The sequence below is a fragment of the Mustela putorius genome, unplaced genomic scaffold, assembly GCF_011764305.1.
Source record: "Mustela putorius furo isolate JIRA1106 unplaced genomic scaffold, ASM1176430v1.1 tig00003858_pilon_pilon_pilon, whole genome shotgun sequence".
In the NCBI taxonomy this organism is placed as follows: Eukaryota; Metazoa; Chordata; class Mammalia; order Carnivora; family Mustelidae; genus Mustela; species Mustela putorius.
Window position 1 is genome coordinate 21,560,861 of NW_025422010.1, and position 14,826 is coordinate 21,575,686.

The 14,826-nt window shown below is 38.3% G+C and overlaps 1 long non-coding RNA gene across 1 annotated transcript in view; it reads right to left on the reverse strand.

The window, feature by feature from the left end:
- Positions 1–2,847: 2,847 nt before the first annotated feature.
- Positions 2,848–14,826, reverse strand: part of LOC123387670 — a 75,169-nt gene continuing 63,190 nt past the window's right edge. The window contains exon 5 of the long non-coding RNA XR_006602180.1: positions 2,848–3,026. This is a non-coding gene — a long non-coding RNA (uncharacterized LOC123387670). The remainder of the gene's footprint in view (positions 3,027–14,826) is intronic.

The window sequence follows — 14,826 nt, forward strand, 5'->3', positions numbered from 1 at the left end:
ATTCTGAACTTCTTCCACTGCTGGTTAAGAAGCTTTCCTTGGGTCTGTTAAAGTCAGTTACCACTTGTTAAGCCTTTTTCTAGCTCCTGATTTTTTTTTTCCTCTCCCTCCTCTTCCATTCCTTGTCCTTTATTATTTTCATGGAAGTTTAAGAAGCAGAAGTCAATTAGTATGTTCAATCTACTTTTTTAACTGAATGACTAATCCATTTTAATTGACAAATAATGTCCTATGCAATGGATCTTCTATAATTCATCTAGATGATAAGTTACTTTGGGTTTGTATACTATTTCTCCCTTTCCGGTATTTTGAATAATGCTGCCGTAGAGTAGATACGGGACTGGAGAAGCCCCTGTACAGAACGTCCAATCTGGCATGTTCCATCTAATGCTACCAGTTAAGACTTTACCTTGGGTAATTTAGGATCTTCTGGATAAATCCTCAGTCTTTCAGAATTCTTCTTGCCCCCTCTAAATAAGTAGCTGAGACGTAAGGGATCAGGTAACTTATGTCCACATGATGGCAGGTAAAGGACCCCACCCAGGTTCTGGTCTGGTAGTTGTTTTCATCTTTCGACTTCATAGTGGAGGGTGGCAAGAGAAGAAGAGTGTCTGCTGCAGAATTTCACTTCTCCCTATGTAAATGTCTCCCCACTTGGGTAATCAAGACAGATGGGCCATCTTGCCTGAATCCATTTACCTCTTGTCCCATTATCCACTAGGACAGAAGGGTAGTCTTTCTTCCCTATTCCTCTTCATTTCTGTTTGGGATAGTATCCCAACACCTCTTTCCCGAGGTGGCATCCACCCTTCTTCCCTCCCTCGAGTTGTAAGCCTATAGTGGTTGCCAGAGATCATGGTTTATAGGAATGCTAACCTTCTCTCTTCCCTATACCTCAACTTCATTTCTGTGTCTGAGTCCCTATTCTTCGGCCAGGTAGAAAAATGAAGCTAATTTTGGGAGTTTGCACTGGGATCTCACGCAGAGACAAGGCATAGGTGAGGGGTGTTGGGCCTATATTCTTGTGCCTCAATTCTCATTCCCGACAAGTAACACATTTCCAGTCGCAAGGCTGCTCGGGGGCCAGCGACTCCACAAAGCAGTGCCATGCTTGGGACACACATTCTCTTTCCAAACACACCACCCAGCCCCTTCTCTATGGGATCTCACTACACCTCTAGTCTCAGCACCTACACACCTCTCTCCTTCTCTCTTTCTTTATTACTCTTACTCCACCACACCCACCAACGCTCTTCTAAGGGCTGAAACTTTTAAACTCCTTAGAAAGAAAGACTTGGAGGGGCACCTGAGTGGCTCAATGGGTTAAAGCCTCTGCCTTCGCCTCAGGTCATGATCTCAGGGTTCTGAGATCAAGGCCTGCATTGGGCTCTCTGCTCAGCAAGGAGCCTGCTTCCCTTCCTGTCTCTCTGTGGGTCTCTCTGCCTACTTGTGATCGCTGTCTGTCAAATAAATAAATAAAATCTTAAAAGAAAGAAAGACTTGGAAATTATTTGTTTTCCACTCAGCCCAACTATGGGTTCAGTGACCAGAGATGGAATGAATCCCGAGATGGCAGAAATCACAATGACGTCCACAAGCCTGGTGTCCTCCACTAGCCTGAGTTCATGAGGCTAGTCAGCAGGGGACCTGGGTTCTAGTTCAGACCTGCATTTTTACACTGGCCTTCTGGTGGTCTGCAAGGGAGGACAATCTCCACAGGGACAGCCTTTCACCTGGCAGCTGTTTAGATACTGGAAGACTCAGGACCCATCCAGAAGACAGACCTCCGACCCCCCAAAATTCAACCACCTGACAGCCTTATGTGGGTGGCTCCCAACAGAAAGGCTTTGCCTGCCCAATTCTCAGTTATTTCTTCCCACAGTGTCAGGGAGAACTGTGACGCACAGGAGGAAAGCAACCTCAGAACGAAATAATCCCTTCCCTCCGGGAACTTGTACTCAAAGCAGCTAAACCACCCCGCCCAAGCGCGAGGGGCTGATTGGAGCCTGGCGTCCTCTGCTGTCCCTTCCACAGTCTCTGGTGGACGTGTTAATGACAGGGAAATGGCCAGCAGCAGGAGGGAAACAGCCAAGGCAGGGAAATAGCCAGGCGATGGTGCAAAAGGCCATAATTAGCTTTCAGATTGCTGCGATTTGAAGTTACTCAAATCTGAGTCATTTTAAAAGAAGGCTCTCTTGAGGGGGAAGTTTTCCGGATGGGGAACAGGGAGAGAACTGCAAGCAGGGCTAAAAAGCAGACAGCTGTGAACATCTCCGCAGCCAGGATCCCTCATCAGTGGGGGTCACAAAGTCCATCCTTCTCTCCCCGCACTGCACCCTCCCACACCCCGTGACCACCTGGTCCCTGAGCATTAGCAGCACAGTCCCTCAGTCAGATAATTACTGGAGAAGGCTTGTGTAAAGCCGGGGAGGAACCGGGGTCATCTTGCTCGAGCCCACGCAGCATCACACAGGCAGCAGCAGCCTTCACCTTGGCATAAACCCACAGAACTACATGCTGCTGCTGGCTCCTGGCTGGTTTACACCCTCTCCTCTCATTCCAGAAGGCATTAGCCCAGCTCGGTCTAGGTGCTATGCTGTTCCATATGGACCACCGCACAAAGGATACAAAAATGTCACGCTCAGCATTAAAGCAGGGGTTCACACTGCTATCTGGTGACCTTCACCACCTCAATCTGAAATGCAGCTTCCTTATTCTGTATACAGCGCGGCTGGCGTGTTGCAAAAGCCGGTAGATCAGATTCCCAGCCCTCCCCCCACCTCGCCCTGACTCTTTATAGTTTCAAAACCCTTCCCAAATAGAACTGAATTAAAAGAAAATGCTGGTTTGCTCTTTTTCTTGGAGGGGAGGGGAAGGATGAAGGTCTTTAGAAACCAGTTCAGACGAGTTTGAATACAATTAAACAGGTGGCTCCTCTCTGCCGTCCGTCCGCAATTTTCAGATTTCTGTTCTAAGCCCCATGTTGCTTCTTCGTTCCCACCGATGTGAATAGACTGGAATAGAGCCTGAAAGCCAGTAAGATCCGTTACTTTCCGCTAATGCCCAGGTAATTCTTAGAAAAGCCACTATAGTATCAGAGTACTCTTGATTCATATGTATTGACCTTGAAAACCATTTTTAAAAATCTATACTTACCAGCAATAATATTGATGCCCTTATCTAGTTAAAAAATAAGAAGTGATCTGACCCACTATAGAAAGGGCACGTGACTTTACATTCCTTCTGTGTCTTCACAAGGTCAGGCTCGCAAGATACAGGGAATAGAAGATTGAAGCTGAAGCTCACTGACCCAGGGAGGGATTAGCCTCCTGAAAGACCCCTGATGCTGTTGCTTCCCTGAATAGAGGAGGCGAACTTAGGCATCTGCTTTGGCAAATATGACTAGACCCTTCCAATGAATAGATTTTTTCAAAGCCTCTCAAACACCCACTGTGTTCAAGCTTCTAGACTAACCACTTTAGGGAAGGCCCTATCATGGGTGTAGACTGACTCTTTGTGTTTAAAGATGAGTTTTCAGGGGTCATGATTTATATCCCATGACACACAAAATTACCATAAGGACCATTTGTCAGAAAACATGACCAAAACCAACAGGACTCTGAAGCCAGTCTGGGTTTGAGCTCCGAGTCAATCACCTTACCAACAACATGGCCAAACTCGAGTTTTTGTTTCCTCGTCTGTGACTTGGACCTGCATTTTTACACTGGCCTTCTGGTGGTCTGCAAGGGAGGACAATCTCCACAGGGACAGCCTTTTATTTGAGAATAAAAACCCCAAATCTTCCTTCACCGGATTGTTGGGGTCATAAAACTGAGGTCACAAAAATTGTCATGAATCATCGTTCCCTGGCCTTTTTTCTCTACCCCACAACCCTAGCAATCTCAATTTCTCCAAAAGGAATTCAGAAGCGGCCAGAGAGAATAGGTTTCCATGTGATTCTTGGCCTCTTGGATATTCTGTGACATCCGCCTTCATCTGCCTCTCCCGTTGCTACCGGCATCACAGACAAATACCGTGCTGCCATCTCCCAGGGACAGCTTCACGGTGGCTCACACACACACATCCAAGGACAAAGTCTCTGCTGAGGTCAGAACTTCCGGGGCCAGTGCTGAACTGGACCAGTTTTGCCTTTGCTCCTTCTGCTGGCTGAGCAGGAAGGGGGTCCAGGGATAAGACACAGGGCCCACATTCAGGCTTGCCCCTTTACTGTGCTCACCCCGACATGTGACTTCCATTCTCCAATCCCGTGAGACAAGAAAGAGAGAGGTCCTACAGACCTAGTCCTACAGACTAGCTCAGACACACCAGGATCCCATGAGCTAGACCTCATCTCTCCTGACTTCCCAGTGTTGAGTGGAGTTCTAAGCACAAAGTAGGTGCTCTGTAAATGCCTGTGGAAGACGTGAATGAAGCCGGTCACCTCCTCTCCTTTATCTGTAACAAAGTTCATGGAGATGAAAGCAATCGTGATGTGTCATGTGACTCGCTCCATCTTGCCGTGATCAGAAAATCAGCCAGGGCATTCTTCGAGTTTAAGAGAGTTCATCATGCCTCACATGGTTCCTGGTGTGAAAAAGTAATGGAAAGGGTCAAGTTTGGGGTTTGCTGTTTGTTGGTTAGCTTTTTGTTCCCTTTGCGCTTACCTTTAGGTCCTTCCTTCTTGCCTGATGTATTGTTGGTCTTGGATCTGAACTCCTTTTTTAAAGGAATGTGTGGCAATCTCCTGACGAACCCCGGCAGACTGCAGACCCAGGGAGCCAGCCACTGCCTACCACAGAACTTGCTTGTGCTTTCATTCCATATACATGGTGCCGCATTGTTGTGCCAAGGGAGATTTCATTCATCTTTTGAATGCCACCTTCGAGGAAGTTTCTCTAACACACTTATCCCTTCTCCCATGTGGACAACGAATGGTCCCCTCTGTGTTCCCAGAGTTGTTTTAGTCCCCTGACCAGTGTAGTGCCAGTCATCTATTAATTACTCATGTGTTTGTCTCATTGGCCAGATTTTCAGTTCCCCAAGGGTGGAGAGTATGTCTTACTCACGACTATCACCGGAGTCAAGCACACGGTAGACACTCTCTAGCTATGTGTCATAAGGATATCTTTGAAAAATAGACAATTAAAAATCAGCAAAAATATATCTGATTCATACCCATCCTTTCCTTCTCCCCTCCACACTCACAGACACGTCCGTACCAACCACAGACACGCATAACGTGAGCATGCCTGCGGTGTGTTTCTGGTGAGACTGTGTCCATTGCAGACACCAAAAATATTTCAGATCCAGAGAGCAAGCCCTTCACAGTCTCCCTGTTGCGGAGAGGCTCTGTTTTTACCTGTGCTTTTACAACTAGAACACCTGCCCCTTCACATCTCTAAGTCCCACTTCTTCCTTTTCACACTTGTAGTGCAAATTAAAGAGGACACATTTGGCACCATACAAGAAATAAATTAAAAAAGACTTTAGAATTTGGGACCAACCACCATTCAATTAGTAGACTGGATACTCCAGGTGATCTAGAGACAAGAAATGAGAAGTTTGGGGGGTCACTGGCTTTTCACAGAAGATGAACTTCAGGCTCTTTGGCACAGGAGTTTCTGTACCAATGACCTCTTGATGAAGTTCATGTTCAGTGCTTTAAAATACCTTTTCCTATCACTGTGTGGTATTTGCGTTTGCATATTGGATTTTAATATAATGGTATTTTGGCTAAATAAAATTTATTTATTGTGACCTTTTTTTGTTATACTGTACAAATCATTATTCAATAGGAAAATTACCTACTTTTCTTAATCATGGTAGACAAATTATTTTGCTATTTTGCTATTCTGGAGCTCTGAAATTCTCTCATGAGTTCCTATTATATCTCTAAGAATATATTCTTTTGTTCAAGGTTCATCTGATTGCATTTAACTCCAGCTCAAGAAGAGGGAAGTTTTTAAAGTATGAAAAAAGAGTGAATCTGATAGACATTTGCACACAAGAATCAAAGTATAACCCTGGCTTTGTTGGCTAGATTTGGCCCCTGAGCTGGAATTTCTGATCCCTGCTATAGATGATTCACAGGGAGTTTGACAGTGATATTTAGGAGTGACATAGACAGGAACACCGAAAATTACTCATTCAAACAATAAGTTTTTAGTACAAAGGTATCACATGATCCAAGTAAAGAATCCAGATATAAACATAAGAAAATAAATATTTTTAATTTAATTACTCAGAAAAAAAAAACCCATATGAAGACTCATTTTAGTATCATGTAAATATTATTAATAATAGATGTAAAAGCAGTAAAATGCTGGTAGATGTTTATCAACTGCTCTCTGATGGATAAAACCGGACTAGATGTGTAGCATTTTCTGATTTCTGGAGCGTAAATAACATCACATCATGATTGATTTCAAGCTACCAACAACACTTCAACAACTGGCTTAGAAAATTCCTGAAGTCTTAACAGTCAACACTTGCAAAACATTTCGGGACATGAATGAAGGGTAGTTCTACCTTTTGTTATTAGTACCAATAATGCAACGCACATTGGTCTTTGTCCACATTGTTGTTTCCCTTCAGATAGTTTCCTAAACTGGAGTTTCTAGGTCAAAACTATCCAGCATTGAAAGCCTTTAAAATGTACTTTCAAATGCTCATGTAAAAATTCTCCGTAGTAATGGGTGTTTAGGTTAGTTTTGCTCTGTTAGTTTTGCTGAAAATCCTTCTTAGTTTTGCTGAAACTAGTTTTGTTAGTTTTGCTGAAATCCTTGCCAATACTGGGTATTTGAAATAATTATTCAACAACATGATAAGCTCCAAAGGGCATATTTGCTTATTTTCATTTAAGACAATTTTTTTCATATCTCTTATCTAATTATATTCTTTTTTGTAAATTCTGTTCAAATCTTTTGCCATTTTTTCAGGTGATCTCTGTGCTATTGATCTTTGAGATGGGAACTTTGAGATAACAATTATTTTTCTGCTGTATATGTTGCAATTGTTTTTCCCTCTCTTAGGCACTTTAACTTAATTTGTAAAGATTTTGCTTTACAGAACTTTTACATTTATCTGTAGTTGACACTACCGGTTTTTTCCTTTTGATTTCTGCCTTTGATATTTTATGTAGAAATATCTTCATTCTGAAGAATATAAATGCATTTATACTACATATTTTTATAACATATAAAGAGTATAATAGTATAAATATATTTGTTAATAATTTTGGTGCACTTTTGTTTAACTTTTCAATGGTTAAATATTTAATTAAAAATTTATTTGAGGGATGCCTGGTTGGCTCAGTGGGTTGGGGCCTCTGCCTTCTGCTCAGGTCGTGATCCCGGGATCCTGGGATCGAGCCTGACATCGGAGTCTCTGTTCCGCAGCGAGCCTTCTTACTCCTCTCTCTCTGCCTGCCTTTCTGCCTACTTGTTGATCTCTGCCTGTCAAATAAATAAATAAATAAATCTTAAAAAAAAAAAAATTATTTGAATGTGGGATAGAGATCTGATTTTTTTTTTCCCCCAGACTGGTCTCAAAACCAGTTACTGACCAATTAATCACTCAGGGAGTACTTGGGAAATCTCTTTTATTACATAATAATTTCTTATATACTTTAAAGAATTGTTTGCACTATTCATTGGATTATTTGTTTTTTTCCTGGGTTGTGGGAGCTCATAGTGACTACAATTAACAATATCATATTATATATTTGAAAGTTACTAAGAGAATAAACCTTTAAATTTACCATAAGAAAAAATTTGTAACCAAATGAGGCGATGGATGTTAACTATACTTATAGTAATTGTTTTGAAATATGAACATGTATCAAATCATTATGTTGTACACCTTAAACTTATACAATATTATATATAAATAATACTTCAATAAACCTGAGAAGAAATGAAAAACAATGTATCATCTCCGTATTCAAGAATATAGTATCTCTCTGTGTTTACGTATTTGATGGTTTCGAATAATAAATTTTGTGCTAGAAGTTGTCTTTAATTGACGGTAGTACAAAACAGCTCATATATATTAGAATAGTGATAAATATTAGAATAGTTATCATAAAAGAAAAAAATATGAATGTTATACCTCAGCCTAGTGAAATCAATTTTGGCTAAATATTCCCAACTTTTCCTATTCTGACATTGATCTCTTTTCTCCATGTTTAAGGAAGTGCTACTATTTTTCTCCATGTGATTTCTTAATGCAAGTCTAGAATTGTAAGACATTTCTAAAGCTCTGAACACTTACAGGATCAAATTACAAGTGATAAATTTTGTAAATCCTATAACTCTTAGTCAAATACCACTCTTTTCACTTACAAATGTTTAAGTGAAATTTTTTTAACTTAATAAACAATATTTAACATCAAGTATAAAGAGTAATATACTACAATACAGCAAGAGGTCCCTACTGCCTGTCTTCTATTTTAAAAAGTCACTGTGATCCTATGCAGATTCCACAGCTTCCTGACAAAGGAAAAGTGACTATAGGTAATAAAGATTAACCTCTGGCTTTCTTCAACCCATTTACATGTAGATAGTGGTACCACCTGCTGAGGAAGTACAGACCAGGCAATCTTTAGTAGAAATTCAGATTCTTCTGCTTGCTAGTTGCAGAACTTTGACTAAATTATTCAGTCTGTCTATGCCTTAGTTTCTTTATCTGTATAATGGGAATGGTAATATCTTGGGCTCACAGTGAGAAACAATCAGTGACTCTCTGTAAAAAAGTATCTAGCAAAATGCGTGGAATATAAAATTCACTCAGTAAATGTTATTTCTATCCCCTTTCTCCTCCTCTTCAAATATAAGTTCCTATTGCCTCAAGCTCCCTGAGGTAAACTGCCTCTTGTCTTATTATCAGAAACACTATAGGGAAGAGTTCCGGCTTACTTCCTAACAATTCCACCAAATATTCTATCATCCTGAAAATTTGCTCAGCCTCTCTTATGTCATGTATATACCCTCAGATATAGTCTGTGCATTTATCAGATTTGTTGCAACTCTTTTTCTCCTTCTTTCCTTCCTTTTTTAAATTTACACACTAAAATCTACTCTTTGTGTCATACAATTCTTTGGGTGTTGACAAATGTACCAAGTTGTATATCCCTCACCACAATCACTACACAAACAGTTCTACTGCCCCCAAATACTCCCTCACACCGCCCCTTTGTAGTTCAGCATCACCTTCCACCCCAATCTTTGGAAACCACTTGTCTGCTCTGTCTCTCTAGTTAGGTTTTTTCTAGAATGTCATGTAAATGTGATCATATTTTATCTAGCCTTTTAAGTCTATTTTCTCTCATGTAATAAAATTATTTGGTGCTTATCAACACCATTGTATGTATCAAGAATTCATTCCCTTTTACTGGCCAAGTAGTATTCCATGGTGTGGAGGTAGTTTATTCGTTCACCAGCTGAAGGATATTCAAGTTGTTTCCAGTTTTCAGAATTAGCCAAATTGCTATAAGCATTTCAATACAGATATTTGTGAGGCCATACATTTTTATTTATTATGAATAAATACCTAGAAGTGGCATTGCTACATCATAAGGTAAGCATGTGTGTGTTTTCTTTTATAAGAAACTACCAAAATATTTTCCAAAATGACTGTACCACTTTAGCAATCACGCCAGCATCATATGGGAGCCCGAATTGCTCTGACTCCTTGCCAGCACTTGGTTTTATATATTGTCAGTGCTTTTGCTTTGTTTTGCTTTTGCCATCTAATAGGTATATAGTGGTACCTCATTGTAGTTTTAATTTGCATGTCTCTAGTGACTAATGATGTTGAGGTTTTTTGTTTGTTTGTTTGTTTGTTTAGATGTGCTTATTTGCCATCATATATCTTTTGGAGGCAAGTTTTTAGCTTTTTAAAAAATTTTTATTTTATTTTATTATCATTTTTTTGGAGTCAAGTTTTTAAATCTTTTGCCCAGTGTTATTGGGTTATATGTTTTCTTCTTGGCCTTTGAGAGTTTATAAAAATATATTCCAGAAAAAAGTATTTTGTGAGATGCATGATTTGATAAAAAAAGAAGAAGAAGAAGAAGAAGAATGTCACAGTTTCTGGCCTGCATCTTCATTTTCTTAATGCGGTCCTTTGCATAATAACAATTTTAAATTATAAACTCCAATTTATTAGTTTTCCTCTTCTGGCTCAGGTTTTTGGCATCTTATCTAATAACTTTTACCCAACCCAAACAAGGTCACACAGATTTTCTTAGGATTTATTCCAAAAATTTGAGAGTTCTATGTTTCTTGTCCAGATCTATGATCTCTGTTGAGTTAATTTTTGCATAAAGTGTGAGGGTTAAAGGTTCACCTTTTTGCATATGGACACCCAATTGCTCTAGTATCATTTGTTGAAAAGTTATCTTTTTTCTTTAAAATGTCTTTACACCTTTGTCAAAATCAATGGATTTGAGATCATGCTTACTTTCTTACATAAGCATGTAATTCTATAAATTGTGATCTCAAAACTGTTTTAACTATAATTCACAAATTTTGAAATTTTGCATTTTTATTTTTACTCAGCTCAAAATATATTTAATTTTTTCCCTTTGGCTTTTAAGTTACTTAAAAGTATGTTGCTTGTTTTGAAATATTTGGGTATTTTTGGATATCTTTCTTTATTGATTTCTGAAAGATAATTCACAAATTTACATAATAATTTACATAATATAATTTCCATGACTTCTACTCTTTTAAAATGTGTTGAAGTCTGTTTTGTGACCCAAAATACAGTCTATATTAGTAAATATTCCAAAAGAAAGGAATGTGAATTTTTCTGTTGTTGGTGGAATGTTCTATAAAAGTCAGTTAGATAAAGTTGGTTGATAGTATTGTTCAGGTCTTTTATACCCTTACTTGTTTTTCAGTCTACTTTTTTAATATCAATTACTTAGAAAGGATTCTTAAAGTCTCCATGACAATTACGGATTTTTCTATTTTTCTTTTTAGACCTATTAGGGTTTTCAAAAAATGTATTTTGAAATTTTTTGTGAGGTGTGCATACTTAGGATATGTCTTCTTGGATAATTTATCCCTTTATTTTTACAGAATATCCTTCATTTATCCCTGATAATATTTCTTGATCTGAAGTCTTCATTATCTGGCACTAATTAACAATAATGCTTTTCTTTTGATTAGAGTTTGCTTGGTATATTTTTACTTTTAACCAATCTATGTCTATATATCTAAAGTGAGTTTCTTGTATAGAGCATGTCCAATTATATCTTGATTTTAAAATCAGTTAGTCTGTGTTTTAGATTAACATTTATGTAATTATTGATATGTTTGTATTAAAATCAACCACTTTGTTATCTGGTTTCTATTTCTTCCATGTAGTCTTTATTTTTTCTTTCTTTGGTTTAACTGAGAATTTTCTTGTGATTAAATTTTATTTCCACTATTGGTTTATTTCTTTTACCTCTAGAAATGTCTAGAAGTTGCTCTAGGATTTAAAATATGAATCTTTAGGGGTGCCTGGTCCGCTTACTTGGTTAGGCATCAGACTCCTGTTGATTTCAGCTCAGATCATAATATCAGTGTCCTGGGACTGAGCCCCATGTAGGACTATGCACTCAGCAGGGAGTCTGCTTGAATTTCTCTCCCTCTGTTTCCTCCCCACCTTCTCACACACACACTCTCTTTAAAATAAATAAATAAATCTTTAAAAAAATAAATAAAATATGCATCTATAAATAAATTAATTAAATGTGCATCTTTAATTTATTTAATTAGTGTTTACTCTTGAATAATATTTATAATGCTTTATGTAGTGCATGGATCTTCTAACAATATATTCCTAGTTCTGCCTTCCCAAACTCTGTGCATTTATCATTGTTATATATTTTGCTTTTACATAGAAAACACAAAATACATTGCTTTTTTTGGTTTTAGAAATGCATTTAACTTTTATTGTTTTAAAGATTTTATTTATTTAATTGCCAGAGAAAGAGACATCAAGAAAGGGAACATAAGCAGGGGGAGCAGAAGAGGGAGAAGCAGACTCCCCACTGATCAGGGAGCCCGAAGTGGGACTCGATCACAGGACTGTGGGACCATGACCTGGGCTGGAGGAAGGCACTTAACGACTGAGCCACCCAGGCACCCCTGGACATTCATTTAATATTTAGAGTAATTAAAGGTAAACAAAATGAATGCTATTATTACTCTCAGTCATTTTTGGAACTCTTCATTCCTTCATACAGATCCAAATTTCTGCCTGGTATCATTTCTTTTGCCTAAAGAATATCCTTTAACCTTTCTCATAAAATGTGGGAAATGAATTCTTTCTGATTTTGTTTTTCTGGGCAAGTCTTTATTTCTATTTATTTTTGGAAGATATTTTGTCTGAGTATAGAATTCTAGATTGACTTCAAAATTTCAACAATTTAAAGACATCACTTCACTGTACATTGACTTTCATAGTTTTCAACGTGAAGTCTGCTGTAATTCTTATCTGTCATTCTTCAGCATGTAATGGTCCCTTTTTCCCCCCTCTGGCTATCTTCAAAATTTCTTGTTTTCAGATGCTTAAATATGATATACCTAGGTGTATAGTTTTCTTATCCTGCTTGATGTTCTTTAGCATTTTTTATCTGTGTTCTATTTCCTGTCATTAATATTTATAAATTCTCAATCACTATCCTTTTAACTCTTTGTCTTTCAGTTTGGGTAATTTCTTTTGACCTATCTTCAAGCTAACTGATTCCTTCTTTGGCTATGTGAGTCTACTAAGAAATCCGTTTAAGGCATTCTTCATCTCTGTTACTATTTTTTTCATTTCTGTTAATTCCGTTTGACTCTTTCTTATAGTTTCCATCTTTGTGCTAGAATTTCATATTATCTTGCATTTTATTCAGTTTCTCCATTATAGCCTTCAACATATCAAAGTTATTTAAATTTACCCATCTTATAATTTCAACTTTTATGTCCTATCTGAGTCTGGTTCTGTCAATTGCTCTTTGTCTTTGTAATGTGACTTTTCCCTTGCTTTTTCATATGCAAAGATTTTCATAAGTTTTTGTTAAAAACCTGATATCTTGCATAAGACAGTAAGGTTGATATGTAGTAGGTTTTTTTATTTTGGTTTTGGTGGGGGGTTTTTGTTTTTGTTTTTGTTTTTTGTTTTTTTGTTTTTGTTTTTGTCTTTTGTTTATTTGTTTGTTTGGTCACCTAAAGATGGGCACACGTGTGTGTGTGTGTGTGTGTGTGTGTGTGTGTGTGTGGCTTTTAGTGTGGGAGACTAAGTCAATCTGATTAAGAATTGAGCTGGTTTGGGATTTTGGTGTTGCCTTGATTACCCTCAGTGTATAATAGGCTTCAAATTCCTCCACTGATACCTTGCATTTAGTGTGGGGACAATGTTTTCAGAAATGTTTCAACTATCTCCTCCATCCTCAGCTCTGGGTCTTTGCTTTGTGCTGCACTCCAGAGACTCTATCTCTCCATGCTCTTGCTATTATTCCAGCAGTATACTTCATTATTACTTGTATTTGAAGGTTGTTAGTCTGATGGTGGAGGACAAGGATGGCATTCTCTGTTGGGCTAATTAAGCTGCAGTCTTAGGCAGCACGCTTTCTCTGGGTCACAGGTGTGGCTTTTTCTCTGGCCCTTTCCCAGCTGTAGTCCCAGCACATAATCCTGTCCCTCCTCCCAGGGGAAAAGAGTAATTTTATGTTTACCTCCCTTAGCTACAATGGATTTTCTCCAGTGTTCTAAGGTCGGTAGTGTGTGTTGTCTTTCTCCCTGCAATTTAAGCCTCATGTTTCCATAGCAGAGGTAAGGAATGGGGTATAGGCAGAGTTCTGTGTCCCTCTCACAGCAGCTACTGCTCCCTTCCTGAGATTTACAGCATAAGAGTTGGGTTGGGGACTGCCCCAATCCTTTTTTTTTTTTTTTTTTCCAAGTGCCTGGTAAAGTATATAGAGAAGAACCCAAAAGTTGGTGCAAACTATGCCAATACCCATGGTCCCAGAGAGTTACATAGTCTTTCACAACACATTCAATCTCTACCAATTCATTAACAATTCCTGATGAAATTCTCTGGTTGACCACATCTATCTCAGGTAAACAAGGGCTCAGGTCCAGTCTTGCTCTGAATGAAAACTGTATCACCTTAGGTTTTGGCTAGTTGCTTGCTACATGACCTCAGTTCCCTTGTGGTTTAAAAAAAAAGTTGTTAATTTGAGGTGTGTCCCCCGTTTTTGTGCTGTTGTTGCTAAGAGCATGAATGTTGTTCTTATCAACTCTCTATATTCTAAGCAGAAACTGGAAGTAGCTGGTTTTTAACTTTCTTCTGCTCTGTTCCAGGGAAAATCCATAGCTTTGGGCTATGCATATTTTAGAATTTTTCCTCTATCTATTCTAGGACTATTAGGTTCCTTTATCTTTTATACCAATACTTTTCTTTCTATAGATGGAACTATATTGCCAATAATTGGCATTTCCCAGTATTTTGTACTTAAAAAGTATTTCACAATCTCTGTAACAATAGTATAGGGCAAGTGAGCAGCTTCTACGTTTCGGTACATGAGAAAACTGAAGCATAGAGATATGTAATAATTTGTCTAGGATCAGAACAAAGACAGCTTAAAACTTCAGCAGGTAACATGTTAGTTATTTTAGGCATCTGTTCTGACATTTCATTGTGGCAAAACTTCCAGATATTTCCCCCAGCATCATAGGGTGAAATCAAGCCTCATTAGAGTAGCACAATAGTAAACTTTTATGTATTTTGAATATTAAATTTAAACTCAGCCTAGATAATGACCTTTGTGATCTCGAAAGAATTTTG